This window comes from Myxine glutinosa, chromosome 14 (genome assembly GCF_964187855.1).
Source record: "Myxine glutinosa chromosome 14, kmMyxGlut1.1, whole genome shotgun sequence".
Lineage (NCBI taxonomy): Eukaryota > Metazoa > Chordata > Myxini > Myxiniformes > Myxinidae > Myxine > Myxine glutinosa.
In genome coordinates, this window is record NC_136274.1 from 86,260,160 (window position 1) to 86,288,135 (window position 27,976).

Here is a 27,976-nt window from a genome sequence, read left to right on the forward strand (position 1 = left end):
TGAGGAGCTCAGGTGTGCCTAGGAAGGACTTTGCACGACGGAGGATGCCCAGTCGGCGACTGGCTTTGGAGGCCAGCTTGGAAATGTGGTTTTCCCAAGAAAGATCATGGCAGATAGTGAGACCCAAAATCTTGAGCGACAGAACTTCTTGGAGAGGATTGTTGAGAAAGTAGATGGGAGGGTTGTCCAGTCGATCTTTTCGGAGAGACATAGTAAGAGTGTGAGATTTGTCAGGATTGAAAGACATGTTCCACTTGTTTGACCAGTCTGTGATTTTGTCCAGGTCTTCAGAGAGTGAGGAGGCAGCAGACTGCCGATCTGAGGGAGAAGGAATGGAGCGGCAGAGAGTGGAGTCATCAGCAAAGAGATAGAGAGGATTTTCGAGAGAGTCAGAGAGATCATTGATGAAGACCAGAAAAAGCACGGGGCCCAGAACACTGCCTTGGGGAACTCCAGCCTGAACAGGAAGAGGAGATGAGAGAAACCCATTCAGGGCCACACGTTGGCGACGACTAGAGAGGAAGTCCGCCAGCCATGCGTGGAGATTTCCATGGATACCAAAGGAGGAGAGTTTGGTGAGCAGAGCGGGGTGCCAGACCGTGTCGAAGGCACGTGATATGTCGAGGGAGACAGCTCTAATTTCCTGTTTGGCATTGAGGACCTCCATCCATTGTTGAGACAGCAGAAGCAGCATGTCCAGAGTAGAGTGACCTGGTCTGAAACCAAATTGATGATCAGAGATCAAGCCATTGGAGAAGAGGAAAGATTTCATATCAGAAGCAATGATGGATTCCATGACTTTGCTGATAATTGGGAGAAGGCTGATTGGTCTGTAGTTGCTAGGATCTGTTTTTGCACCTTTTTTGTGCAAAGCGGTGATGTTGGCTGATTTCCAAGCAGATGGCAGTTGACCTTGAGCAAAAGAGAGGGTGAAGAGAACAGAGAGAGGGTGAGATAGAGCAGCAGAGCAGGATTTTAGGACCCGTGGGCTGATGCCGTCGGGTCCAGTTGCAGAATCAGAGTCGAGGGTTGACAGAAACTTTTCCACCTTGTCAGGAGGAAAGGACACGGAGTCCAGGAGCAGCAGGGTACGACTGGGTATGGTGGGTACAGAGAGGGATGGGTTTGGGACACAAGATTTAGAGGCAAACACAGAGTTGAGGCATTCAGCTTTTTCACGTGCGGAGTCAGCTGTGTAGCCGTTTGAGGTAAGGGAGGGGATGGAGGGGGAACAAACACCAGAAACGGATTTGACCAGACGCCACCAGGATTTGGAAGAGGGAGACAGATAAGAGAGTTCGGTCTTGAGAACGGAGAGATATTGTTTCCTGGCTCTCCTGAGGGTGGACACACACTTGTTTCGGGCTTTGTGAAAGGAAATGAGATTTCCTTCCGTTGGATTTGCTTTCCAGGAGACGAAGGCAAGTTGTTTCTGGGCAACAGCCTCGCCACAAGATTCCGTGTACCATGGACGGGAGGAAGGGTATGACAACTGAAGACGAGATGGGATAAATCTGTGCATGAGAGAGAGCAATTTACTTTGGAAGAATTCCCAGGATGAGTTGATGTCAGAGGTGGTAGAGATGGGAGACCAGTCCAGATGATTGATGGCTGCTTGAAGACCGTGCCAGTTGGCCTGAGTGAAATGCCAGACTCGTCGACGCTGAGCAGGCTCCCTGAGGATGGTCAGAGAGATGTCCACTTTAACAAGGACATGATCAGATGATCCGATCGGAGCAGAAGAAGAGCAGCAGACATTTTCAGGGAAGTTAGTCATAACCAAGTCCAGAAGAGAAGATGTTCCGTTGACTGAGATCCGGGTCGGGAAATTGACAGATTGTGTCAGTCCCAGTGAGTCGCAGAAGTCCTTTGCTGAGGAGCCATGGCTGGTGAGAGAGGTACCCACACCCAGCCAACTGGCATGATGACAGTTGAAATCACCACATATGAGGAAGAGAGAGTTGGGATGAGTAGATAGAAGTTGGTCCATATCATCAGACAGCGAGATGTAGATGGAGTCATCACTGTTTGGTGGACGGTACAACACACATATGAACAAGAGGTGGGAGCGAAGGGGAAGCCGTAGCCAGAGGTATTCCTGGGGGTGAGGTGGAGAGAGTGCAGTGCAGGGCGAGTGAGGAAGAGAGTTTTTGATAAAGATAGCAACCCCGCCTCCAGGACGAGGCTCAGGTCTATCATACCGGAGGAGGGAGTAGCCCGGGAGAGATACTGTGGAATCAGAGACATCATAAAGGAGGAAAGTTTCTGTTAAGCAGATCACGTCTGGTTTGGCAGAAGCAACCTGTATGGAGAGATCAGTTAAGTTTGAACGTTAAGGTTAAGGATTGATCAGTTAAGGATTAGCCTTCCAAGAGGCAAAGGCAAGTTGTTTCAGGGCAACTGCCTCACCACAAGATTCGGTCTTCATCACAATGCTCCATCCCCTTGTCTTTGTTCATCACAATGCTCCATCCCCTTGTCTTTGTTCATCACAATACTCCATCCCTTTGTCTTTGTTCATTACAATGCTCCATTCCTTTGTCTTCATCACAATGCTCCATCCCCTTGTCTTTGTTCATCACAATGCTCCACCCCCTTGGCTTTGTTCATCACAACACTCCATCCCTTTGTCTTTGTTCATTACAATACTCCATCCCTTTGTCCTTCATCACAATGCTCCACTCCTTTGTCTTCATCACAATGCTCCATCCCCTTGTCTTTGTTCATCACAATGCTCCATCCCGTTGTCTTTGTTCATCACAATACTCCATCCCTTTGTCTTTGTTCATTACAATGCTCCTTCCCTTTTGTCTTTGTTCATTACAATGCTCCATCCCTTTGTCTTTGTTCATTACAATGCTCCATCCCAATATCTTCATCACAATGCTCCACCCCCTTGCCTTTGTTCATCACAATGCTCCATCCCTTTGTCGTTGTTCATTGCAATGCTCCATCCCTTTTTCTTCATCACAATGATCCATCCCTTTGTCTTTGTTCATCAAAATGCTCCATTACCTTGTCCTTGTTCATCACAATGCTCCATTATTTTTTATTGTTTCTTTTTTATTTTTAATTTTTAATTTTTAATTTATTTTATATTTTATATCTTTTTATTTCGTTTTCTTATTCCCTTTGTGTTTTAAGTTTTAATGATGGTTAACTTTTGGTGTCACCAAAGAATAATTTCCCTGAATATGGGACAATAAAGATTTATTATTATTACCTTGTCCTTGTTCATCACAATGATCCATCCCTTTGTCCCTGTTCATCACAATGCTCCATCCCGCTGTCCTTTTTGTTCTACCCACTCCGGTGTTTTCATCCACTCTTATCAGATATGCTTTCCCTCTTGTATTGCCATCCCTTTCATGTTAACAGACATCAGTGGCCTCCACAGTCTTTTAATTAATCAGAGACTTGCAAGTGTTGTTGTCATCGTCGTGTTTTTTTTTATGCCTCCGCTGTCAGAGGCATTATGTTTTCAGGTTGTCCGTCCGTGATGGGTTTTCGTTACCGCAATAGCTTAACGACAGAAGGGATCCAAGTCAAATTTGGTACAGGTCTGCATAATGATGTAAAGATAAACTGATTCGATCATGGGGTTGAGGTCAAAGGGCAGAGGTCCCTTTTGGTAAGAATTCTGTTACTGTTCTGACTTGTGAACCAGTGATGGGATTTTGACCAAACTTGGTATAAGTATACAGTCACGTGAAAAAGTAAGTACACCCCATGTAAAGTTTTGACTTTTTCAACATATTTCAACATACAGCTATTTGATCTTCATTTCAACAATATTGATAGATAAAGAATGAATGAATGATCGTTTTAAGGCCATTTTCCCCACTAGAGCAGGGGTTAGCCTTGCGGGCCCCATGACAATCATGGTTCCCTGTTTGAGGCAATGTTTTTTTTTTTATGGCCGGATGCCCTTCCTGGCGCCAACCCTTAGTCGTCTCTTACGATGCACAGGGACATCGTACCTATTCTAAACCGGGGTACACACCGGGATCATTCATCCCAGCAAGCTGGTACTCAATTTGCCGACCTCGGAAGGATGACAGGCTGAGTAATTTAGCGATCGACTGGGATTCGAACCCAGGATCCTAGGATCCCAAGCCAGCACCTTAACCGCTAAGCCAACACCAGGCTAATATTGATAGATAAAGGTGATATAATATCACAAATATCATGAAACATTTACATTTTGTAGTCCATTGTATAATTTAAATAAACATAAATGCAAATTTCGCATGTGGAAAAAGTAAGTACACCACTACATTTATCACTACTTCAAATACCTAAAATTAGAATCAGGTGCACCAGCTCAGGTGCAAATGATTAGAACATCGTTAGAGAGGATCTTGGAGGAACCTGTCTAATTTAAACCTCAGACATTTAGTTTGGTTTGCTCTTTGTTGTTGAAGTGTGCGGCGTCACCATGCCGAGATGAAAAAAGCTCGCTGAGGCCTTCAGAAAGAAGGTTATGGATGCCTACGAGTCTGGGAAGGGATTTTAAAAGATCTCCAAACAATTTGAAATCAATCATTCGACTGTCTGGAAGATCATCTGCAAGTGGAGAAGATTCCAAACAACTGCCAACTTGTTCAGGCCAGGCCGCCCCAGCAAGTTCAGCCTGAGAGCAGACCGCAAGATGCTGAAAGAAGTCTCTAAGAACCCCAGAATGTCATCACGGGACCTACAGGTAGCTCTTGCCACTGTTGATGTCAAAGTGCACGAGTCTACCATTAGAAAGAGGCTGCACAAATTTGATCTACATGGGAGGTGTGCCAGGAGGAAACCTTTGCTGTCCAGAAAGAACATCAGGGCAAGACTAAAGTTTGCCAATGAACACCGAGGCAAAGACCAGCACTTCTGGAACAATGTGCTCTGGACAGATGAGTCAAAGGTAGAGCTATTTGGCCACAGTACCAGAAGACATGTTTGGCGAAAACCAAAGACAGCATTTGACCACAGAACCTGATACCAACTGTAAAGCATGGTGGTGGAAATATTATGGTTTGGGGCAGCGTTGCTGCATCAGGGCCTGGTCAGCACGCCATCATAGAATCCACTATGAATTCTTCATTGTACCAGAGGGTGCTTGAGGATAATGTGAGGCCATCTGTCGGAAAGTTGAAGCTCAACCGAAGGTGGACCTTGCAACATGACAATGCCCCTAAACATACCAGTAAATCCACCAAGGAATGGCTGAAAAGAAAGAAATGGAGGGTTCTGGAATGGCCAAGTCAAAGCCCGGATCTCGATCCCATCGAGATGTTGTGGGGGGATTTGAAACGAGCTGTGCATGCAAGAAACCCCTCAAACATCGCACAGCTGAAAGAATTCTGCATGGAGGAGTGGGCAAAAATTTCTCCCAGTCGATGTCAGAGACTGGTAGACAGTTATAAGAAACGCCTACTTGAGGTTGTTTCTGCCAAAGGGGGCAATACCACCTATTAGAGCCAAGGGTGTACTTACTTTTTCCACATGCGAAATTTGCATTTAAGTTTATTTAAATTATACAATAGACTACAAAATGTAAATGTTTCATGATATTTGTTATATTATATCACCTTTATCTATCAATATTGTTGAAATGAAGATCAAATAGCTGTATGTTGTAATATGTTGAAAAAGTCAAAACCTTACATGGGGTGTCCTTACTTTTTCACGTGACTGTATATTATGATGAAAATATGAACCGGTTAGATTTTGGCATCAACAAGTCAAAGGTCAGAGTCTGTACTTGGTTTCACTGCTATGATAATTTAAGAATGGCTAACAGGAACCAAATCAAACTTTGGTACAAGTATGTATAATGATCTAAATATAAACTGATTAGATTATGGGGTCAAGAGGTCAGAGAACGTAACAGGAAGTGACGGTAGTGATGGCACTGCCTCCAAGCTAGGTGTGTGTGTGTGTGTGTGTGTGTGTGTGTGTGTGTGTTTGTGTGTGTGTGTGTGTGTGTGTGTGTGTTGGTTGTTATCTCCATTTGAGGGTTTCAGGAGGTGGAACGAAGTCCTCCCAGGGCCAAAAGTATCCACCTCCACTTTGGTAAGGGATCACGGTTCATGGACCAAGCTGTTCAACCTTTTCAGTTTAAATATGGATTGGTGTTCAAAATGGGTTCAATTGAGATTTTTTGTCACTGATCTACGCATAATACTCCACAATGTCAAAAGTGGAATTTGTTTTTTAGAAAATTTTACAACGCAATTAGAAATGAAATATAGAAAAACATCGAATTCACATAAGTATTCAACCCCCTGAGTCAATACTTCGTAGAAGCACCTTTGCCAGTCATTACAGCATCGAGTTTTCTTGGGTATGTCTGTATCAGATTTGCACATCTGGATTTGGGGAGTTTCTTCCATTCTTCCTTGTGGATTTGTTCAAGCTCTGTCAAGTTGGATGAGGAGCGTCGGTGAACAGCCATCTTCAAGTCTTTCCACAGATACTCAATGGGATTCACGTCTGGGCTTTGGCCGAGCCACTCAAGGACATTCACGTTCTTGTTCTGAAGCCATTCCCGTGTTGCTTTGGCTGTATGATTGCGGTCATTGTCCTGTTGGGATGGAAATCTTCACCACAGTCTAAGGTCTTTTGTACTCAGTAGCAGGTTCTCCTCAAGGATTTCCCTGTATTTGGCTCCATTCATTGTTCCTTTTATTCTAACAAGTCCCCCAGTCCCTGCCACTGAAAAGCATCCCTATAGCATGATGGTGCCACCACCATGCTTCATGTTGGGGATGATGTTAGATGGGTGATGAGCTGTTGTCTGTTTCCGCCAGATATAGCGCTTTGTATTCAGACCAAAGTGTTCAGTTTTCATGTCATCAGACCACAGAATATTTTGCCTCATGCTTTGGGGTTTTCACGTGCCTTTTTGTAAACTCCAGGTGTTCTGTCATGTGCCTTTTTCTTAGGAATTGTTTCTGTCTGGCCACTCTCCCATAAAGCCCAGGTTTGTGAAGTGCTGCAGAGACTTTTGTCCTACCGGCAGGTTACCCCATCTCAGCCAAGGAACTCTGTAGTTCTGTCAGAGTGGTCATTGGGTTCTTGGTCACCTGCCCGACAAAGGTCCTTCTTGCCCGGTTGCTCAGTTGGGTCGGATGGCCAGCTCTTGGAAGATTCTGCGTAGTTCCGTATTCTTTCCATTTCCATGCGATCGAGCTCACTGTGCTCTTGGGAGCTTTCAACAATCTAGAAATTATTTTATACCCTTCCCCAGATCTATGTCTCCTCACAATTACAGACTTGGCATTTAATATGGAATATTTTTTTGTGGGGGTGAACTTACTTTTCAAGATGACTTCGAACCAAAAGTTCATTGGAATTATGTTGAAATTATTCTAGATTTTGTTAATGTGACCTTTAAAAGAAACAAAAACCACATTTGACATTTCAAAGCAAATAAATTGATCCTTGAAGGTGATGTAAACTGATATCGAACTCAATTCACGGACAGTACTGTGTTAAACTTCTGTACGTTTTCCAGAAGTATCTCTTTATTTTGCACATTAGCCAAATTTATTTTTAACAAAAACAAAAGTTAAATTACGACTGGGATTACAGACAGTAAAATTACAGTTCAGTACTTCTTGTAACCCCCACGAGCATTCAGGAGAGCACGTACACGTCGAGGCATGCTGTACACGAGATTTGCCAAGGTTTGGACAGGAATCGCTTGCCATGCAGTGACAATAGTCTGCTGCAATTCACGCACAGAGGTCGGCTGCTGGTCCAAGTGGTCGATTTGACGCGTTAATTCTGCCCACAAGTTCTCTATCGGATTCATATCCGGGGACATGGCAGGTCACTCCATATGCTCTACACCACGGTCAGCAAGAAAGTGTTGGATCATGTGAGCACGATGAGGCCGTGCATTGTCATCTTGGAAGACAAAGTTTCCTCGAAAGGCTGCACGAGCAAATGGAAGCAATGTTTCTTCCAGAATGGCCCTGTACTTGAACTGGTTCAGGTTTCCATTCAGTACAACCAGGTCAGTTTTGCCCCCTGCATGAAAAGCAGCCCAAACGGTCACCCCACCACCTCCAGCTTGGACTCTTGGCACTATACAATCTTCGCTGTAGGCTTCATGGACTTGTCTGCGCACTCGGACGCGGCCATCTTGATGATAAACCAGAAATCTAGACTAGTCACTGAAGATCACGTGATTCCAGTGTCCTGGCTGCCATTGACGGTGCTCTCTGACCCACTGCAATCGGCGCTGGCGGTGTTGTCTGGTCAGGCGTGGCTTTCTCAGGGGACGCCTGGCACGATAGCCTGCTTGAACCAGTCGTTGGTTGACTAGCCTTCTGGATACAGGCACATTTGTCAGTTGCTGCCACTCAGCCCTAAGCCGATTAGCTGACTTGGTACAGCCATTGCGGACTAACCGGTGCAGCTGGCGATCATCCCTCCTTGTGGTTCTGCGGGGACGTCCTGGCCTCGGTATTGGAGGAGGGACACCCCTCTGAGCATTTCGTTTCAGGATCTTTGACACCTGACCTTGTGTGATGCCACACTGCCGAACAATAGCACGCTGTTTCATGCCGGAATTTCGTAAAGCCACCACTCCATGACAAACAGCATTGTCGAGTTGACGGACCATCTCCAGAGGAAGCGGCAATAACTTTTGTAGATGTGCAGCAGTTGTTTTCCACTAATACAGAACGCAACAACCCTTATATACCCGATCGTGAAGCCAATCGTCAAATGTACCTGTTCGTACATTTTGTCACGCCACCTGTGATATAATCCTGTTATTGACTTCTTGCTGTGACAGACAATCAGTGACATGGTTCTTTTAACAAATAAATCACCGAAGCATAAAAGAAACTCACCAGATTGATCGACTGAGTTCAGAAACAAACCCAAGTCAAGAAAAAAAAAAATTCCATTTTAAATGCCAAGTCTGTATATGTCGGAGTTCTACGAATAGTTCCTTCGACTTCTTTGTCCAGTTTTTGCTCTGACATTCACTGTCAATTTTGGGACCTTATATAGAAAAATGTGTTTCTTTCTAAAACATGTACAATCAATTGAATTGGCCACAGGTGGACTCCAATCAAGTTGTAGAGACATCTCAAGAATGATCAAAGGAAATTGGATGCACCTGAGCTCAATTTGGAGTGTCGTAGGAAAGGGGTTGAATCCTTATTGACTCGAGACATTTCAGCTTTTCTTTTTTAATTATTTTGAAATAATTTCTAAACACGAGATTGCACTTGGGTATTATGGGTATTATTATGGGGTATTATGTGTACATCAGTGTCAAAAAAAAATCTCACTTTAATCAATTTTAAATTCATGCATTAACACAACAAAATGTGAAAAGTCAAGGTGTGTGAATACTTTCAGAAGGCACTGTATAATGATGTAATAATTTTAGGCGGAGGCATATCAGTAGACGTCGCGTTGGCATAGATTGCCTCGTTATTGAGATATTGATCAGGTTTATTCAGCAGCTGTAACCTCAATTGCTTGAACAAATCGAAGTGGAATTTCGTTTTTCATTTTAAGATTACACTCAACCCTCGGCTATCGCGCCTAATTGGTGCCGCCATCGGTGCGCGTTAGCCGAAATCGCGATAGCCGAACTGAAGAACGTATGGTAATAATTCTAATTGGTGCCAGGACCCCCAAGTTGACCACATATTTAACCTATTTTTGCCACTTTTTTACCAAGTGTTTCTACCATATAAAGAAACATTAACATATAAAGAAACATTAAAACAAGAATCACAATATGTAAATAAAAATAAAAAGGTTAAAAAAGTACTTTTTTAAACCATTTTATTTACCTTTTGGGGCCGATGAGGGGCTTAGATGGTTGGGTAGGTTCCGAGGCTTGGGTGGAGTCTTATTGACCACCCCTACGTGCCTCTAACTCATCCAGGATTGCGTCAGCTGTAGCACCAGAGAACCCTCAACGTCAGAGGGCTCGTCAAAGACAGAGGGCTGTGCCTCGTTGCGACGCCGTAAGAATTCGGTGATCTGGCATTGGCGGAGGGAGTTGATGTGGGCGTGATACTGCTCCTCGTAACCAGCCAGTGCCTTATTAATAAAGGAGCACCTTGCTTCGCTGTTGATTGTTAAATCTTGTTCAAGGATGTGGCGAAGCTGGCAACCCAAGTCTATCATCTTCTTGATGACGGCCATGGATAATCCCTCACGCCTCACATTTACACCTTCCTCATCCTCTCCTGAACTGTCCTCTTCTTGTGCCACATCATCTTCCTCAATTATTTCGTCAACAGTAACTGCAGCAGGCTGTATCATTTCTTGGATGTCCTCACCAGTAGTCTCAGCAAAACCAGCTCCAGGGATTTGGCATGCCTCTTCCGCCGCTGCCTCTACTTCTGCCTCAACAGTCTGTGGCGTACCTGGCACAGCCACCTGGCGGTCCTCAGTGAGACCTTCCAAAATGTTACGCCAGGCATGATTGATAGTGGCTGGGGTAACATTGTTCCAGCAGTCTACCATTAAGTCAATAGCCTGTTTCACATTGTAGTTTTTCCAATACCGAATCACTTTTTGTTCTGCCTCAGTATCCCATTGAACCATGTCATCCTCATCCTCACTGTCGAGCAATTGCTGGATAACGGCGGTGTCTTTAGTTGCCTGCCACATCTTCCTAAATTGCCGTGTGGAATAGGACGCCTTCACAACTGATATGACCTCCTGATCGAGGGGCTGGATCAAGGAAGTCGTGTTTGGTGGCAAAAACTCGACCTGCACATTGGGATGCTCGGCCCTTAGAAATGGCGAATGTCCAGGGGCATTGTCGAGGAGCAGGAGAATGTTCAACCTTATGTTTTGGGACTTGCAAAAATCCTCAACCTCGGGAATGAATGCCTCCTTGAGCCAGTCCTGGGAAAGTTTGGCCGACATATACCCCTTCTTTGATGTCAACCAGTGCACATTTAATTAGTTCAAGTTGCATCCTTTGTAGGCCCTGGGTCGTTTAGCTCGATGCACAACTGTGGGTTTAAGGCGGCATGTTCCTGACGCATTCATCGCGAACAGCAGGGTGAAACGCTCCTTTATGGCCTTCCTTCCACGAACTTTGGCTGACTTGGTAGTGATAAATGTTCGCCGAGGCATTGCTTTCCAATAGAAATTGGTTTCGTCCATATTTAAAATTTGATCGGGAGTGGACTGGCCTTCATCAATAATATTTTTTTAGAGATTCAGGGTACTCACGGGCTGCAGACTTGGCCCCACTTGCCGCCTCGCCAGATATCTTAACACTTTTTACTTTATGACGGGACATGAACTTATCTACCCACCCTTTGGATGCAAGAAAGACTGAAGGTTGTTGCACACCCATCTTACGAGCCACAGCAGCATAAATGTCCTTGGCAGTGTCCATAATTTCACGAGTATCAATTGCCAAGTTTCGCTTTGCTTGCCTCTTCAGATATCGTCCTAGTAATTGTTCTGTCTTGAGAAGCAATTGATTACGGCTTCGCGTAGCTTGGCACCTGCTTCTGATGAGGCAAGATTCATATGGGCCTTGATATGGTCACGGTTTTGGTAAATACCTCGCACTGTTGACTCATTTATCCCAAATTTCTTTCCAACACTTCGCTTTGTTTCACCATTGTCTATCAACTGCACAATTTCGCAATTCTGAGCGTAGTTAAGTTCTTCCTCTTCTTGATTTCCCTTGCAGGTGCCGCTGCATTACGCTGGGCAATGGTGGGGGGTCGGGGTTGGGGTATATCGGCCATTGTTATATCACAAAAAAAGGTTTAGACACTGCTATTACAGTACATACAGTATTCACTCTGAGGCGACGCGCACTTGAATGGCGCCGGGCGGACAATCACAGTGCCCCTGACGTCCTGACGTCACAACCAATCAACACGTGAATCACCCCACGCTCGGCGATGACGTAGCACCCGGACTGTTTGAATTTTTTTTTTCCCCCCCACCATTTCCGGTGCGCTATAGCGCGTATTTGGGGCGCGATAGTCGTGTTTGCGCAGTTTTTTAGGTAGCCGCGATAGCAGATAAACGCGATAGCTGAGTTCGCGATAGCCGAGGGTTGAGTGTATATGTTATTACCACTGCCACCGAAGGTGGGCGGAGGTTATATTTTCACCCTGTCTGTTTGTCTGTCTGTAAACAGGATATCTCAAAAAGTTGTGGGCGTATTTGCACGAAACCTGGTGGACAGGTTCGTTGTGTGACAAGGACGAATTGTTTCGATTTTGTGAAGATCTGAATATGGATTCGGATACTAGAATTTTTCAATTCCTTCAGTGATTCTTCATCATTGAGATGGGGCCAAAAACGATATACCGTGCAGCATGCTATTTCAAAAAGTTGTGGATGAGTTATGACAAAGGTATGTGGATTAGGTGGGTCGGTGACATAAACAAGCCGATTCGATTTTGGTTGAGGTCTGAATCCAGATCTGGCCTATCAATGGGATATAAGTCATAAATTGTTCAGCCTGGTGGAGGTATGCACTACCGAGCACCGTTGTAGTTATTTTCTGAGTTTGGTGCTTCTGCACCAAACTTCTGCACCAAAGTTTAGTGATACGTTAGAGCAAGGAAGCCTTGAAATACTACTAAACTAGATGCATAAATTCAAATGGGAAAAACTGGTCACACTATCCTCTTCAACTAGAATCGTCAGCACCCCACCGTCGCTCCGCCGTCCATCGTTGTCCAACCAGCAAGAGTCTAGGGTCAAACAGAAGAACGAGGTCCAGGCGTGAAGAGATCCCAAAAACGAGAGGGCAAAATGCCGGCCAGCCGTGGTTTTTACGTCCGTGGTCTGATGTCATCGATCCTCCGTTCCAATCGGTCCATTGCCTCTCAACCTCTAGAATGTTCTTCCCACGTCAGACAAGTACAAAACTTCATCCGATCAAGATTAAATTTCTTGAGCATCATCTCGGGATAAATTGGTGGAGAAAAATAACGATGACGTCATCTGTCACGTGGTTCGGCCGCCATATTTGTTTTAACACAAAAGCCTTAAAAAACACTGAAAACATGTCCTGGTGAGGTCTGCAATCTCTGATTGCTCTTTCTTGTTTAAATTGTATTATATACTTGAACACAAATCTCCTTCATCATACATCCAAAACCATGCTATATACATCAATATTTAGCATGAGAGGGCGTGGCATGTGAGAGGGTCGGGGTGAAGAAGAGGCCGGACATGGTGATGCTGCATTGTATGGTGATCAATAAAGCCTCCATCTCTTAAACTGAAACTCAACGTCATCTTCTTACAGTGTGTAAGGGTAATGCACAAGACCGCCTGATGGATCCATGACAACCTTTTTGGGAGGGGGGGGGGGGGGGGGAGTGGATTTTGCAAGTATCGTGCTCTGCATGACGTCTTCTTGTTACTTGGCAAACATTTTTTTTTTTGCCAAGTATGTTGATCACTCCGGTTTGTGTGTGTTTGTGTGTTTGTCTGTCCGCTCACTTATACTTGCCTACGGGTCACAATTCTAAACCGAACTTCACGAAACTTCAGCAAATGGTAGAGTTCGTGGTCCGACAAAATCCTATATATGTTTGAGGTCAAAAGGTCAACAGACCAAAGGTCAAGAACGTTTTTCAAATTTCTAAAATCCTCTATTTTAATCTGATTGAGTTGAAATTTGAATAGGATTTACATATCGGCTAACTGAATTCAACCACCAACTATTATTTTTGAGATCAGCGTCGGCCAAAAGGTCAACATAGGCCAAAGGTCAACCACTTTTTATGAATTTCTAAAATCCTAAATTTTCATCCGATTGACTTGAAATTTGAATAGGATTTACATATCAGCTAACTGAATCCAAAACCATAAAAAATAAAAAATAAATCCAAAACCTTGTTCTTTTCTACCCCCGCTAATTTCACCCCAAATCCACTTTTTTGAAATACCAACTTCTTTCCTGGAAGTCCTTGGTGTCCTTGTGTTTATACTTCTCCCACCCCCACCCCCCAACCCCCTTCCCACGCCGCCTCCCCCCCAAGCCCTCTCCCTCCCACACATTCCCGATGTCCCTGCTCTCAGATGTTGTGTTTATGTGCTTCCTCTTCTCTCCCCATCTTGTCTACTGCTCCCCTTTTTATATATTTTGTTTGTTTGTCTGTTTGATTTGTTTGTGTGATAAATGTTAGCTCTTTCACGAGCCTCGATTCTGTATACAAAAAAAAAAAAATTTTTTCTTTTTTATTTTGAAGTACTCTAAAAGTCTCTAAGCTGTCTGTCACCATGGAAGTGAAGAGTGCGATTGTGAATCAATCAAAGATCAATGAATTGTGATTCATTGAGACACTGGCTTATTCTATATGTTGGTCAGTTAGTCAACACTATCAAAGTGACCTCAGCACCATCCCAACACATACGACGCACGGGAGGGGTCCCAAATGCAGACAGACAATGCGGAAACGGCGAATGCCAACCCATGAACCAATAAATTCCACCCACGTTCATGTGCCACCTTCAGTCGAAGACCCCTAAGACCCCTAAACTTGCGAAAGCTCATGAAACTCATAAAATCATGAGAATCAAACAAATAAGCTTACATTTGCCAAAGCAATCAAAGCAGTAAACCGATGTCAAAGATGCTAAAACGACCAACTATAAGTCAATGCGAGAAGTCCATGCAAACAGGGAAAGCTCATTTTTTATTAAACTTTTCTTTTTATTCATCAATTGTTTCTAAATTAATTAAGAGTTAATTCTTTCTTTTTTTATTTAATTTTTCATCATAAAAAAATGTCTGAGTATTTGATATTACGAGCATGACTCAGCGCGCTCCGCGTGCCTCATCACACGTTGTTTCAGAGGGATAGGCATCTTTGACCATTTTGGTGTCTTTTGGGTCTTCAGAGGCTTTTTGGGTCTGAAGGGTCTTTTGGTTCCTCTGGGTCTTTGGGGCGTTTTGGGTCTTCGGGGTGTTTTGGGTCTTCGGGGCGTTTTGGGTCTTTGGGGCGTTTTGGGTCTTTGGGGCGTTTTGGGTCTTTGGGGCGTTTTGGGTCTTCGGGGCGTTTTGGGTCTTCGGGGCGTTTTGGGTCATCGGGGCGTTTTGGGTCATCGGGGCGTTTTGGGTCTTCGGGGCGTTTTGGGTCTTCGGGGCGTTTTGGGTCTTCGGGGCGTTTTGGGTCTTCGGGGCGTTTTGGGTCTTCGGGGCGTTTTGGGTCTTCGGGGCGTTTTGGGTCTTCGGGGCGTTTTGGGTCTTCGGGGCGTTTTGGGTCTTCGGGGCGTTTTGGGTCTTCGGGGCGTTTTGGGTCTTCGGGGCGTTTTGGGTCTTCGGGGCGTTTTGGGTCTTCGGGGCGTTTTGGGTCTTCGGGGCGTTTTGGGTCTTCGGGGCGTATTGGGTCTTCGGGGCGTTTTGGGTCTTCGGGGCGTTTTGGGTCTTCGGGGCGTTTTGGGTCTTCGGGGCGTTTTGGGTATCCGGGGCGTTTTGGGTCTTCGGGGCGTTTTGGGTCTTCGGGGAGTTTTGGGTCTTCGGGGCGTTTTGGGTCTTCGGGGCGTTTTGGGTCTTTAAGGGTATTTTGGGTCATCAGGAGTCTTGGTGGTCTTCAGGGTCGCCAAAGGTCTGAGGGTTCTCAGCAGTCTTAACGCAATTAAGAGTTCACGGACTGTGTTTTGGGTGTTAATTTTTCTTGAAGAAGAGGAAGACGTCATGCAGAGCACGCAAAATCCGACGATATCCATCAACCCATGTTGAGGGCACTGGGTGCGTCAGACGATGTAGTTGGAAACACTAAAAATACCCTGGCCTGGAAATGCCCGGAGACATTTTTTAGCAAACGCGTTTTTTTGAGGAAACGTTTTAAGGAAATGAACACTTTTTTCGCACTTGATCTGCTGTTTAGCTCAATTCCGTTGTTTAAATTTTGAAATTTGGTCAGGTTAAGTGTTTGTCGAGCGTATCGCATTAAACACAGGCACGAACACCGCCATGTCGGGACTCTATGTACAGGGTGGCACAAAGGTAACAACCACCTGATTGAAATCGCTGTATTTTGTTTTATATAATTTTAATTGTTTTTCTTTTTTTTACAGATATAAAGTTAAACCCTTGAAGGTGACAATGAGCCGGTATACACCTCAGCAACGTGCAACAATAGTTGGATTTTATTTCAAAAACAATTGTTCAATAATTTTGGCGAGGTTGGCACAAAAGTTCCACCTGATTTGTTTTGCCGATAACTTTTGGAAAAAAAAACAAAAACACACAAACTATGAATGACAAACAATTGTTTAATCCATTGAGATTTTATGAAATTAAACATGAAAATTACGTCCTGTAAATGACCGGCTGCTTCACATTCACAAATCCGAGCTCTTTCGATGGGTTTTCCATCACCCTCGTCAAAACTTCCGGTGATAAATCGTTGATTTCTTGGACAAAGGAAAGTCTCCAACAGAGTGGATGGATTATTTACATCCATGCATTATTTGAGATCGCCACACAAAAAGGTGTCTGGGAGCGATAAACGTCCAACTCCTGCACCAAGATTTGTTGCAGCGACCGTCGTAAAATACCCAATTGAGCGTCTTCTCCTCAAGGTTTCTGGGTTCTCATTTACCTTCTCTCCTCCTCGCTCAAGTCGGGGATCGGCTGGTCTGGGTTCTCATTTACCTTCTCTCCTCCTCGCTCAAGTCGGGGATCGGCTGGTCTGGGTTCTCATTTACCTTCTCTCCTCCTCGCTCAAGTCGGGGATCGGCTGCTTCGTGGTCTGTGCCAGTTCGCGTTTAATCAACTGTCGTTCCTGATTCCCGAAACCGGGAAATCAACACCCGAATACGCTGTGGATTTGGAGCCTTTGGAGTTGCAAAAACTCACCGAAATTCTCCCCGAGTTGAAATTATTGAACAATTGTTTTTGAAATAAAATTCAACTATTGTTGCATGTTGCTGAGGTGCATACCGGCTCATTATTACCTTCAAGAGTTTCACTTTATGTCATGTATGAAGCTGCAAATATTCACCGTTGTATCCCGACACCGTGACCGCATTGTATCCCTACGCCCCAGCTCGGATGGCGCTGCAGTTAATCGGGCCTGTATCGGCAGAGTCAATAAACGTGTGCTCCAATCGATCGTAGTCTGTCGAGATACCTTACATGGCGACGAGGATAAACATCTCGAGCATGACTTCTTTCGGCCATATCGATGAATTCGATCCTCATGAGGGAGATTTTGACACATATTCTGAGCGGTTGTCTTTCTTCTTCGAGGCGAACGGCATCGTGACCGAAGCCCGGATGAAGGCCGTCTTCCTGTCCGTTTGCGGAGGTGAGACGTTCACACTCGTTAAAAACCTGATTCGTCCTCGGACAATTCAGGAGCTTCTCAGGACCTTCACTCAGGACAATTCAGGAGCTCACGTATGCAGAGCTCAAGGCCGCTTTGAAGGAACATTGTAATCCATCTCCTTCAGTCATCCTGTGTTGGTTTAATTTTTACATGTGCAGACAGCAGCAAGGTCAGTTGATCGCAGACTTCATTGCACACCTCAAAAAACTGTCAAATCTGTGTGAGTTTGGGGACACGATTGATGACGTGCTCCGTGATTTGCTGGTGGGTGGCATGTCCGATGACCGCACTCGTAGACGCCTGCTTGCTGAGAGAAGACTGACGTTCCAAAATGCCAGAGACACCGCCATTTCCATGGAAAGTGCTGAACGCAACGCTACAAGCATCGGTGCAACTCGCCCATCTGGTACCAGCCCTGCTGTGAATCGGTTGGATCATGATCAGCCAAAACGTTGGAACAAGTCTCTTCGTCAGAAGCCAGTGCAGTCTCAAACACACAACAAATGTTTTCGGTGCAACGGAAAGCACCCTCTGGAGACGTGTCGGTTCAAAGATGCGACCTGCCATTTCTGTTCGAAAACTGGCCATATTGCTCCAGCTTGCATCACTCGCAAATCGGGAAAAGGGAAAGCTGACAAGAAGATTCATCAATTTATCGGTTCGGAGGAACCTGAGTTTGACCAGGTGAGCTCTGTTTCCGACAACTCAGAATCGTATGACTTGCTTCATATTGATTCTCACCATAAGCGGGACCCTCTTTTTGCCACTGTTGTCGTCAACAATCGACCATTGCAAATGGAGGTCGACACTGGTGCGGCCGTCTCGCTCATCAGCCATGCTGTTTTCACAAACCTGTGGAGTGATGCTGGCCGACCCCATCTGAAACCTACTACCTATGGACTCTCCACCTATACAGGTGAGAAGATTGTTCCCTGCGGTACAAGCCGGTACATGTGACGTCACGGTGGGCTATGATAACCGTGAGTTTCACCTATCCCTGATCGTCATTTCTGGAAAGGGCCCTTCCTTACTCGGCAGGAACTGGTTGAGCATAATTCGACTGAAGTGGAAAAGCATTCTCAACTTCGGGCAGCCAACGTTTCTCCTACCGCAGCATACACACTCAAAATGTGCTGGATATGTACCCGGATGTCTTCAAGGATGAGCTTGGAACCTTGAAAGGACATACGGCTAAAGTCAGTGTTTACCGGGATGCCAATCCTATATTTTGTAGAGCTCGCCCAGTACCTTTCGCCCTGCGGGAGCGGATAGACAAGGAACTGGATCATCTTGAAAATCTGGGCATCATCGAGCAAATCTTGTATGCCGAATGGGCGGCGCCCATCATTCCGGTCATAAAATCGGACCAGTCCATCCGCATATGTGGAGATTATAAAATGACCGTGAACAAGTGTTCTTCATTGGATAAATATCCAATCCCGAGGATCGAAGACCTCTATGCTCGTCTCACGGGAGGCAAGACTTTTACGAAACTCGATCTCAAATCCGCCTATCTACAGCTCCGCTTGGACGATAATTCGAAACAGTATCTTACCATCAACACACATCGTGGGTTGTACAGGTACCACCGACTCAGTTTTGGAGTGAAACCTCACCTCCCGTTCTTTCGTCTCCATTGCCTCCGTTACCTCGTCCAACCTCTTTGTCAACCCCTCATGTACCATCTGACATTCCCTCTTTGTCGCTATGAGTTCTTTCTTTATCTCCTTCTGCGTCGCCTTTAACCCCCCGATTATCGCAGTGTTCTTTTCCACTTGATCCACTAATTCTTTTTGTCCCACCGTCAGCTGCTCTACTCCCCTCGTCAGATCCTCTATGCCCCCCTGTAACCTAGCCGTACTATTTCTCACCTCTTTCTGCATACGCTCCTCACCTCGCTTTACCTCCTCGTGTACCCACGAGACCTCCTCGCTCACACCTCGTCTGATCTCCTCCCCCATTTCTCCCATCTCTTTGGTAGATGCTGCCGCCATCTGTTCCAAATCATTCCTCTGGGCATCCAATTTGGTTTCTAACCCGATTTTCACCTCCTCTATCTGTTCTCCCATCTGTTTAATTTCCCGGGCGGATTGCTCCCCTATTTCCCGCAATTTGCCTTCCATTGTGTTTTCTAACCCACCTAACCCATTCTTCACCTCTTTCATCCCGTTGTCTAACCCCTCAAATTTATTGTCTAAACCTTCAAATTTATTGTCTAAACCCTCAAATTTAGCTTCTAGCCCCCCGATTTGATTTCCCATGTCCGTTTTTAATCCCCCAATTTGATTTTCCAATCGCTCACTGGTACCCCTTGCTTCGTCCCTCATTGCCCCCAATTGCTCACTGGTACCCCTTGCTTCGTCCCTCATTGCCCCCAATTGCTCACTGGTACCCCTTGCTTCATCCCTCATTGCCCCCAATTGCTCACTGGTCTTATCGCTCCGAGCATCCATTTTTTTTTTCCATTTGCTCACCCATCTTGGCCATAAGGGCCTCCATTTGCAGCATAAAAAGGTTCAAATCCACCGGTGCTGCTACGGTCATGGGCGCGGCGACATTTGGTGCCGCTGCAACATCGTGCGTGAGGGCGCCATCTTGTGCACCTGATACCCCCTCAACCACATCTTCATTGCTCTCCTCCTCCCTCTCCCCCATATACATTTCCCTGGGGTCCTGGGTTGATTCTAACCCCTCTAACTCCCCAACCGGCATCCGATCACCTTGACCATCCATGGCACGATTTTAATTTAGATGTTATAATAAAATAAAATCTTGGGCCACTCGTAATTTGAGCGCGCTAAGCGCGCTTCAGGTCCGAATCTCGCTCCTAGCACCAATTTGTTGCGGATCTCTCCGTCGGCCTCTTTCCCCCTTATCGAGGGGGGATTAATCCCCTCGTCTACGACTGACCGACGTGGTCCTGAAGCTGCACAAACTCCCTCCGGAGAGGCAGGTGCGCAACCTCGTTCGCGACCGCTGACAGATGTTAATTGCCGAGCGGTTTAGCAACCGCGGCACGAACCATTAGCAGAGACTAACCCGATCCTGAACGTTGGCCAAAATCGCGCCACAGGTTTTCAATGGGGAAATCACAAAGACGACCGGATGAGCATGAAGAAGAAGAACGAAGGTAGGAAATACAAATATGATTTATTACTAACTATTATTTACACAATCAAAAGAACCAAGGAGAAGGAAGAATAAGAAAATAATTTACAGAAGGAGGGAAGGACCAGAAGACACAGTGCAAATACTGACTTATCTAAACAGGCTTAACTTATACCCAGGGACAAGACACACAAAACAAACTCACGTACACAAAAGGATGGAAGGGCAGGAATGGTTTTGGGACGGCAGAGGAGGGTCCAGGCAGATGGTAGGCATCGAGGTCCAGCTCCAAGCGCGCGCTCCGATCCGCGCTTTGGGTCGAGGCGAAAACCCGGGAAACACAGCGCCGCTTCGGGCTGGCAGTGAGGAGCCGGCAGCTCCACGTATTTGGTTTCATACCGGCAGCTGTCTCACGCGTCCTCCGCCTCCTGCGTCTCCGACGCTCTTTTCCTATTCCGCAGAATCTGCCTCTGGTCCAGCGCACCTCCCTCAAAAATCCCTCTCTCTGCTTCTCCTCAACTGGACTCTTACGCACGTCTCTCAAAAAGGCTTGCGCGGGCGCTTTTATAACACGCTTTGAGATCAACCCGCGCCACGCCCGTGATGGTATCTCACCAGCCCTGATTGACTGGTGGGGGCTCGCTGGCTCCACCTTCCGTTGACGAGGGGCGGGCAACGCCCTTGTTCGTGGACTTGACCGCGTGCATAATGGAGTTTGGGGTGAAGAAAACCGCCCAATGCACTGAGAGGATTGGGGGAGACTTGAAAAGGGATTCTGTCTTACCTGATTCGGTGCAATGCAGTGTCAATTAATGGGAAACAGAGCCTTAAGCTAATACACAGAATAAGGAAATAACTATTTAGAAGGGTATATGATTTGCTATGTGCATGTATATGGAGTAACTAAGAGGACGACCTTTGACCTTTACACACCAACCGGAGATATTTACAAGTATTCATTACACTTTACAGAGGGTGATATTTACACCAAAAAAAACAAGATTCTCAAATCCACAACAGTATTATCACACGTGATGCCTGAAGGTATGGAAAGACCTGTTGCATTTGCATCCAGAACGTTGTCCCCGGCAGAGAAGAACTATTCGCAACTTGACAAGGAAGGATTGGGAATCGTTTTCGGCATCAGCAAATTTCGCCAGTATCTTCTTGGACATCATTTCACGATTCGCACTGATCACAAGCCGCTGATCAGTCTGTTTGGTCCAACTAAGGTGACATCTGACACACTACCGCCCAGGATCATCCGCTGGTCCCTGTTTCTCGCTGCTTATGACTACACCATATGTTATAAGCCCGGTTCGTCTATCACAAATGCAGATGCCATGAGTCAGTTACCCCTTCCAGAATCCGTTGATGATTCGCCTACACCAGGATCCATTATCGCACTGATGGATCATCTGGAAGATTGTGCTGTCGATTCTGGCCAGATCCGCACTCGTACTCGAAGAGACCCCGTTCTGTCCAGAACTGTCCAGGCTGTACAGCTTGGATGGCATTTGCTACCTCAGGGTGACCCAGCTTTTGCGGCTTTTAAAGCACGTAAAAACGAACTCGGCGTGGAAAATGGTTGCCTACTCTGGGGATGTCGTGTCGTGATCCCAGAAAATCTGCGTTCCAGGGTCATGGATGAAATCCATAACTGTCACCCCGGGATTGTGAAGATGAAGTCACTCGCTAGAAACTATGTGTGGTGGCCGAATCTTGATGCTGATATCGAACATCATGTTCGACATTGTTACCCCTGCCAGAGCACCCGGAATACACCTGCGAAAGCACCACTGCATCCCTGGGAATGGCCCAGCGAACCGTGGCATCGCCTACATCTCGATTATGCCGGGCCTATTAACGGCAGCATGATTCTAATAATTACGGACGTGCACACAAAATGGATTGATGCCTATGTGACGCGTGGTACTACGTCAGCCATTGTCATTGAAAGACTCAGACGCTGTTTCGCCACTCATGGTCTGCCCAGGATGATCGTGAGTGATAACGGTACGTGGTTTTCCAGTTCCGAGTTTGCCGAGTTCACACGTCAGAATGGCATCAAACATAAGTTTGTCAGCCCACATCACCAGGCTTCAAATGGCTTGGCCAAACGAACCGTGGGAATCATCAAATCCGGATTGCAGAAACTTCAGGAGGGAACCCTGGAAACAAAGCTTTCTCGTCTCCTGTTCAAATACCGCATCATGCCACAATCAACAACCGGTGCAGCTCCGTCTGAGTTATTGATGAAACGACACTTGAGATCGACACTTGACAATCTCAAACCAGACATATCATCAAATGTTTATCAGAGCCAGCTTAATCAAAAGTTGGTGCACGATAAGACGTCCAACAGTCGATGTATCAACATTGGAGATCCAGTGTTTGCCCGAAATTTTGGTGCAGGTGCGACGTGGCTACCGGGGGACATCATCGAGAAGCCAGGTCCACTGTCCTGCGTGATTCGCCTGCAGGGCGGCCGCGAAATTCGTAGACATCAGCACCACATAACCTACCGTCACTGTCAGTCGATAGAGCCTGCAGCATCGTCACAGTCAGAACAACACGTGCCTTCGATACGGTCTGGCACCCCGCTCTGCTCACCAAACTCTCCTCTTTTGGTATCCATGGAAATCTCCACGCATGGGTGGCGGACTTCCTCTCTAGTCGTAGTCAACGTGTGGCCCTGAATGGGTTTCTCTCATCTCCTCTTCCTGTTCAGGCTGGAGTTCCCCAAGGCAGTGTTCTGGGCCCTGTGCTTTTTCTGGTCTTCATCAATGATCTATCTGACTCTCTGGTAAATCCTCTCTATCTCTTTGCTGATGACTCCACTCTCTGCCGCTCCATTCCTCTTCCCTCAGATCGGCAGTCTACAGCCTCCTCACTCTCTGAAGACCTGGACAAAATCACAGACTGGTCAAACAAGTGGAACATGTCTTTCAATCCTGACAAATCTCACACTCTTACTATGTCTCTCCGAAAAGATTGACTGGACAACCCTCCCATCTACTTTCTCAACAATCTTCTCCAAGAAGTTCTGTCACTGAAGCTTTTGGGTCTCACTATCTGCCATGATCTTTCCTGGGAAAACCACATTTCAAATCTGGCCTCCAAAGCCAGTCGCCGACTGGGCATCCTCTGTCGTGTGAAGTCCTTCCTTGGCACACCTGAGCTCCTCACCACATACAAGGCTTTCATCCGCAGCTCAATGGAATACTGCTCTCACCTCTGGGCTGGTGCTCTTGCCTCACACCTAGATCGTCTTCACGCTGTTGAAACCAAAGCATTCAGAATCATTGGAATCTCCCGCGATGAAGCTAACTCCAAGGGCCTCTCACTCACTCACCGCAGGCAGGTTGGTGGTCTTTCCGTCTTCTACCGACTCCTCTCTGGCCTTGCCCCCCCAGCTCTCTCTGGGCTCTGTCCCACAAATATTCCTACAGGTCGCACAAGATCTGCCTGCAACCCTCTTATGGTTAAACTGCCAAAATCAAGACTCTCTGCTCACCTTCACTCCTTCATTCCTCTTTTCTCCCGCCTCTGGAACAAACTCCCTCACTCTCTTCAATCCCACTCAACCCTCTAGGTCTTTAAAACAGCTGTTTACCACCATCTCTTATCTTCCCCCATCCAAAACCTTGATCTTTTCTACCCCCGCTAATTTCACCCCAATTCCACTTTTTTGAAATACCAACTTCTGTCCTGGAAGTCCTTGGTGTCCTTGTGTTTTATACTTAACCCACCCCCACCCCCCCCCCCCCCCCCACCTTCCCACGCCTCCTCCCCCCAAGCCCTCTCCCTTCCACACATCTCCCTGCTCTCAAATGTTGTGTTTGTGTGCTTCCCCTTCTCTCCCCATCTTGTCTTCCGCTCCCTCTTTTTATATATTTTGTTTGTCTGGTTGATTTGTTTGTGATAAATGTTAGCTCTTTCACGAGCCTCGATTCAGTATACAAAAACAAACAAACAAAAAAAAACAACAAAAAAAAACAAAACAAACAAACAACAGTTCGACCCGCCACTGCCGGAGATCGTCGTGGCCGCTCCATCCGGCTCGGATGCCCCGAAAACCTCTGCGAACGCTACACCCTTCGTGGAGAGCAAAGGAATCACCTCGGACTCTGTATCCACTGCTACACCGCGACGCTCAATGCGTGAGAGAAAAGCACCCGGCCGGTTGAATCTTTGAAGATGTTTATTTTCACGTTGACACATGTTCTATTTTCACGTTGACACACGTTCTATTTTCACGTTGACACATGTTCTATTTTCACGTTGACACATGTTCTATTTTCACGTTGACACACGTTCTATTTTCACGGTGACACACGTTCTATTTTCACGTTGACACACGTTCTATTTTCACGTTGACACATGTTCTATTTTCACGTTGACACACGTTCTATTTTCACGTTTACACATGTTCTATTTTCACGGTGACACACGTTCTATTTTCACGGTGACACACGTTCTATTTTCACGTTGACACACGTTCTATTTTCACGTTGACACATGTTCTATTTTCACGTTTACACATGTTCTATTTTCACGTTTACACATGTTCTATTTTCACGGTGACACACGTTCTATTTTCACGTTGACACATGTTCTATTTTCACGTTTACACACGTTCTATTTTCACAGTGACACATGTTCTATTTTCACGTTTACACACGTTCTATTTTCACGGTGACACACGTTCTATTTTCACGTTGACACATGTTCTATTTTCACGTTTACACACGTTCTATTTTCACGTTGACACACGTTCTATTTTCACGTTGACACACGTTCTATTTTCACGTTGACACACGTTCTATTTTCACGTTTACACATGTTCTATTTTCACGGTGACACACGTTCTATTTTCACGGTGACACACGTTCTATTTTCACGTTGACACACGTTCTATTTTCACGTTGACACATGTTCTATTTTCACGTTTACACATGTTCTATTTTCACGGTGACACACGTTCTATTTTCACGTTGACACATGTTCTATTTTCACGTTTACACACGTTCTATTTTCACGGTGACACACGTTCTATTTTCACGTTTACACACGTTATATTTTCACGGTGACACACGTTCTATTTTCACGTTGACACATGTTCTATTTTCACGTTTACACACGTTCTATTTTCACGGTGACACACGTTCTATTTTCACGTTTACACATGTTCTATTTTCACGTTTACACATGTTCTATTTTCACGTTTACACACGTTCTATTTTCACGGTGACACACGTTCTATTTTCACGTTGACACATGTTCTATTTTCACGTTGACACACGTTCTATTTTCACGTTGACACATGTTCTATTTTCACGTTTACACACGTTCTATTTTCACGGTGACACACGTTCTATTTTCACGTTGACACACGTTCTATTTTCACGTTTACACACGTTCTATTTTCACGGTGACACACGTTCTATTTTCACGTTTACACACGTTCTATTTTCACGTTTACACACGTTCTATTTTCACGGTGACACATGTTCTAGTTTCACGTTGACACACGTTCTATTTTCACGTTGACACATGTTCTATTTTCACGTTTACACACGTTCTATTTTCACGGTGACACACGTTCTATTTTCACGTTTACACACGTTCTATTTTCACGTTGACACACGTTCTATTTTCACGGTGACACATGTTCTATTTTCACGTTGACACGTTCTATTTTCACGTTGACACACGTTCTGTTTTCACGGTGACACACGTTCTATTTTCACGTTTACACACGTTCTATTTTCACGTTTACACACGTTCTATTTTCACGTTTGCACACGTTCAATTTTCACGTTTACACACGTTCTATTTTCACGGTGACACACGTTCTATTTTCACGTTGACACACGTTCTATTTTCACGTTTACACACGTTCTATTTTCACGGTGACACACGTTCTATTTTCACGTTGACACACGTTCTATTTTCACGTTTACACACGTTCTATTTTCACGGTGACACACGTTCTATTTTCACGTTGACACACGTTCTATTTTCACGTTGACACATGTTCTATTTTCACGTTTACACATGTTCTATTTTCACGTTGACACACGTTCTATTTTCACGTTTACACATGTTCTATTTTCACGGTGACACACGTTCTATTTTCACGGTGACACACGTTCTATTTTCACGTTGACACACGTTCTATTTTCACGTTGACACATGTTCTATTTTCACGTTGACACACGTTCTATTTTCACGTTTACACATGTTCTATTTTCACGTTGACACATGTTCTATTTTCACGTTGACACATGTTCTATTTTCACGTTGACACATGTTCTATTTTCACGTTGACACATGTTCTATTTTCACGGTGACACACGTTCTATTTTCACGGTGACACACGTTCTATTTTCACGTTGACACACGTTCTATTTTCACGTTTACACACGTTCTATTTTCACGGTGACACACGTTCTATTTTCACGTTTACACACGTTCTATTTTCACGTTGACACATGTTCTATTTTCACGTTTACACATGTTCTATTTTCACGTTGACACATGTTCTATTTTCACGTTGACACATGTTCTATTTTCACGTTGACACATGTTCTATTTTCACGTTGACACACGTTCTATTTTCACGTTTACACACGTTCTATTTTCACGTTGACACATGTTCTATTTTCACGTTGACACACGTTCTATTTTCACGTTGACACACGTTCTATTTTCACGGTGACACACGTTCTATTTTCACGTTGACACACGTTCTATTTTCACGTTGACACATGTTCTATTTTCACGTTGACACACGTTCTATTTTCACGTTTACACATGTTCTATTTTCACGTTGACACATGTTCTATTTTCACGTTGACACATGTTCTATTTTCACGTTGACACATGTTCTATTTTCACGTTGACACATGTTCTATTTTCACGTTGACACATGTTCTATTTTCACGTTGACACACGTTCTATTTTCACGTTGACACATGTTCTATTTTCACGTTGACACACGTTCTATTTTCACGTTGACACAAGTTCTATTTTCACGGTGACACACGTTCTATTTTCACGGTGACACACGTTCTATTTTCACGGTGACACACGTTCTATTTTCACGTTGACACATGTTCTATTTTCACGTTTACACACGTTCTATTTTCACGGTGACACACGTTTTATTTTCACGTTGACACATGTTCTATTTTCACGTTTACACACGTTCTATTTTCACGGTGACACACGTTCTATTTTCACGTTTACACATGTTCTATTTTCACGTTTACACATGTTCTATTTTCACGTTTACACACGTTCTATTTTCACGGTGACACACGTTCTATTTTCACGTTGACACATGTTCTATTTTCACGTTGACACACGTTCTATTTTCACGTTGACACATGTTCTATTTTCACGTTTACACACGTTCTATTTTCACGGTGACACACGTTCTATTTTCACGTTGACACACGTTCTATTTTCACGTTTACACACGTTCTATTTTCACGGTGACACACGTTCTATTTTCACGTTTACACACGTTCTATTTTCACGTTTACACACGTTCTATTTTC

The 27,976-nt window shown here is 45.1% G+C and overlaps 1 protein-coding gene across 3 annotated transcripts in view; it reads left to right on the top strand.

The window, feature by feature from the left end:
- Positions 1-27,976, top strand: part of LOC137439991 (germ cell nuclear acidic protein) — a 143,840-nt gene that overhangs the window by 41,830 nt on the left and 74,034 nt on the right. Inside the window, exon 1 of one of the 3 annotated variants that reach the window (XM_078768548.1) lies at positions 24,408-24,571. The exons of the other annotated variants lie outside the window; for them this stretch is intronic. The gene's annotated coding sequence lies outside the window, so the exon portion shown is untranslated. Of the gene's footprint in view, positions 1-24,407; positions 24,572-27,976 lie in introns of those variants that run through there. 3 annotated transcript variants of the gene reach the window in all.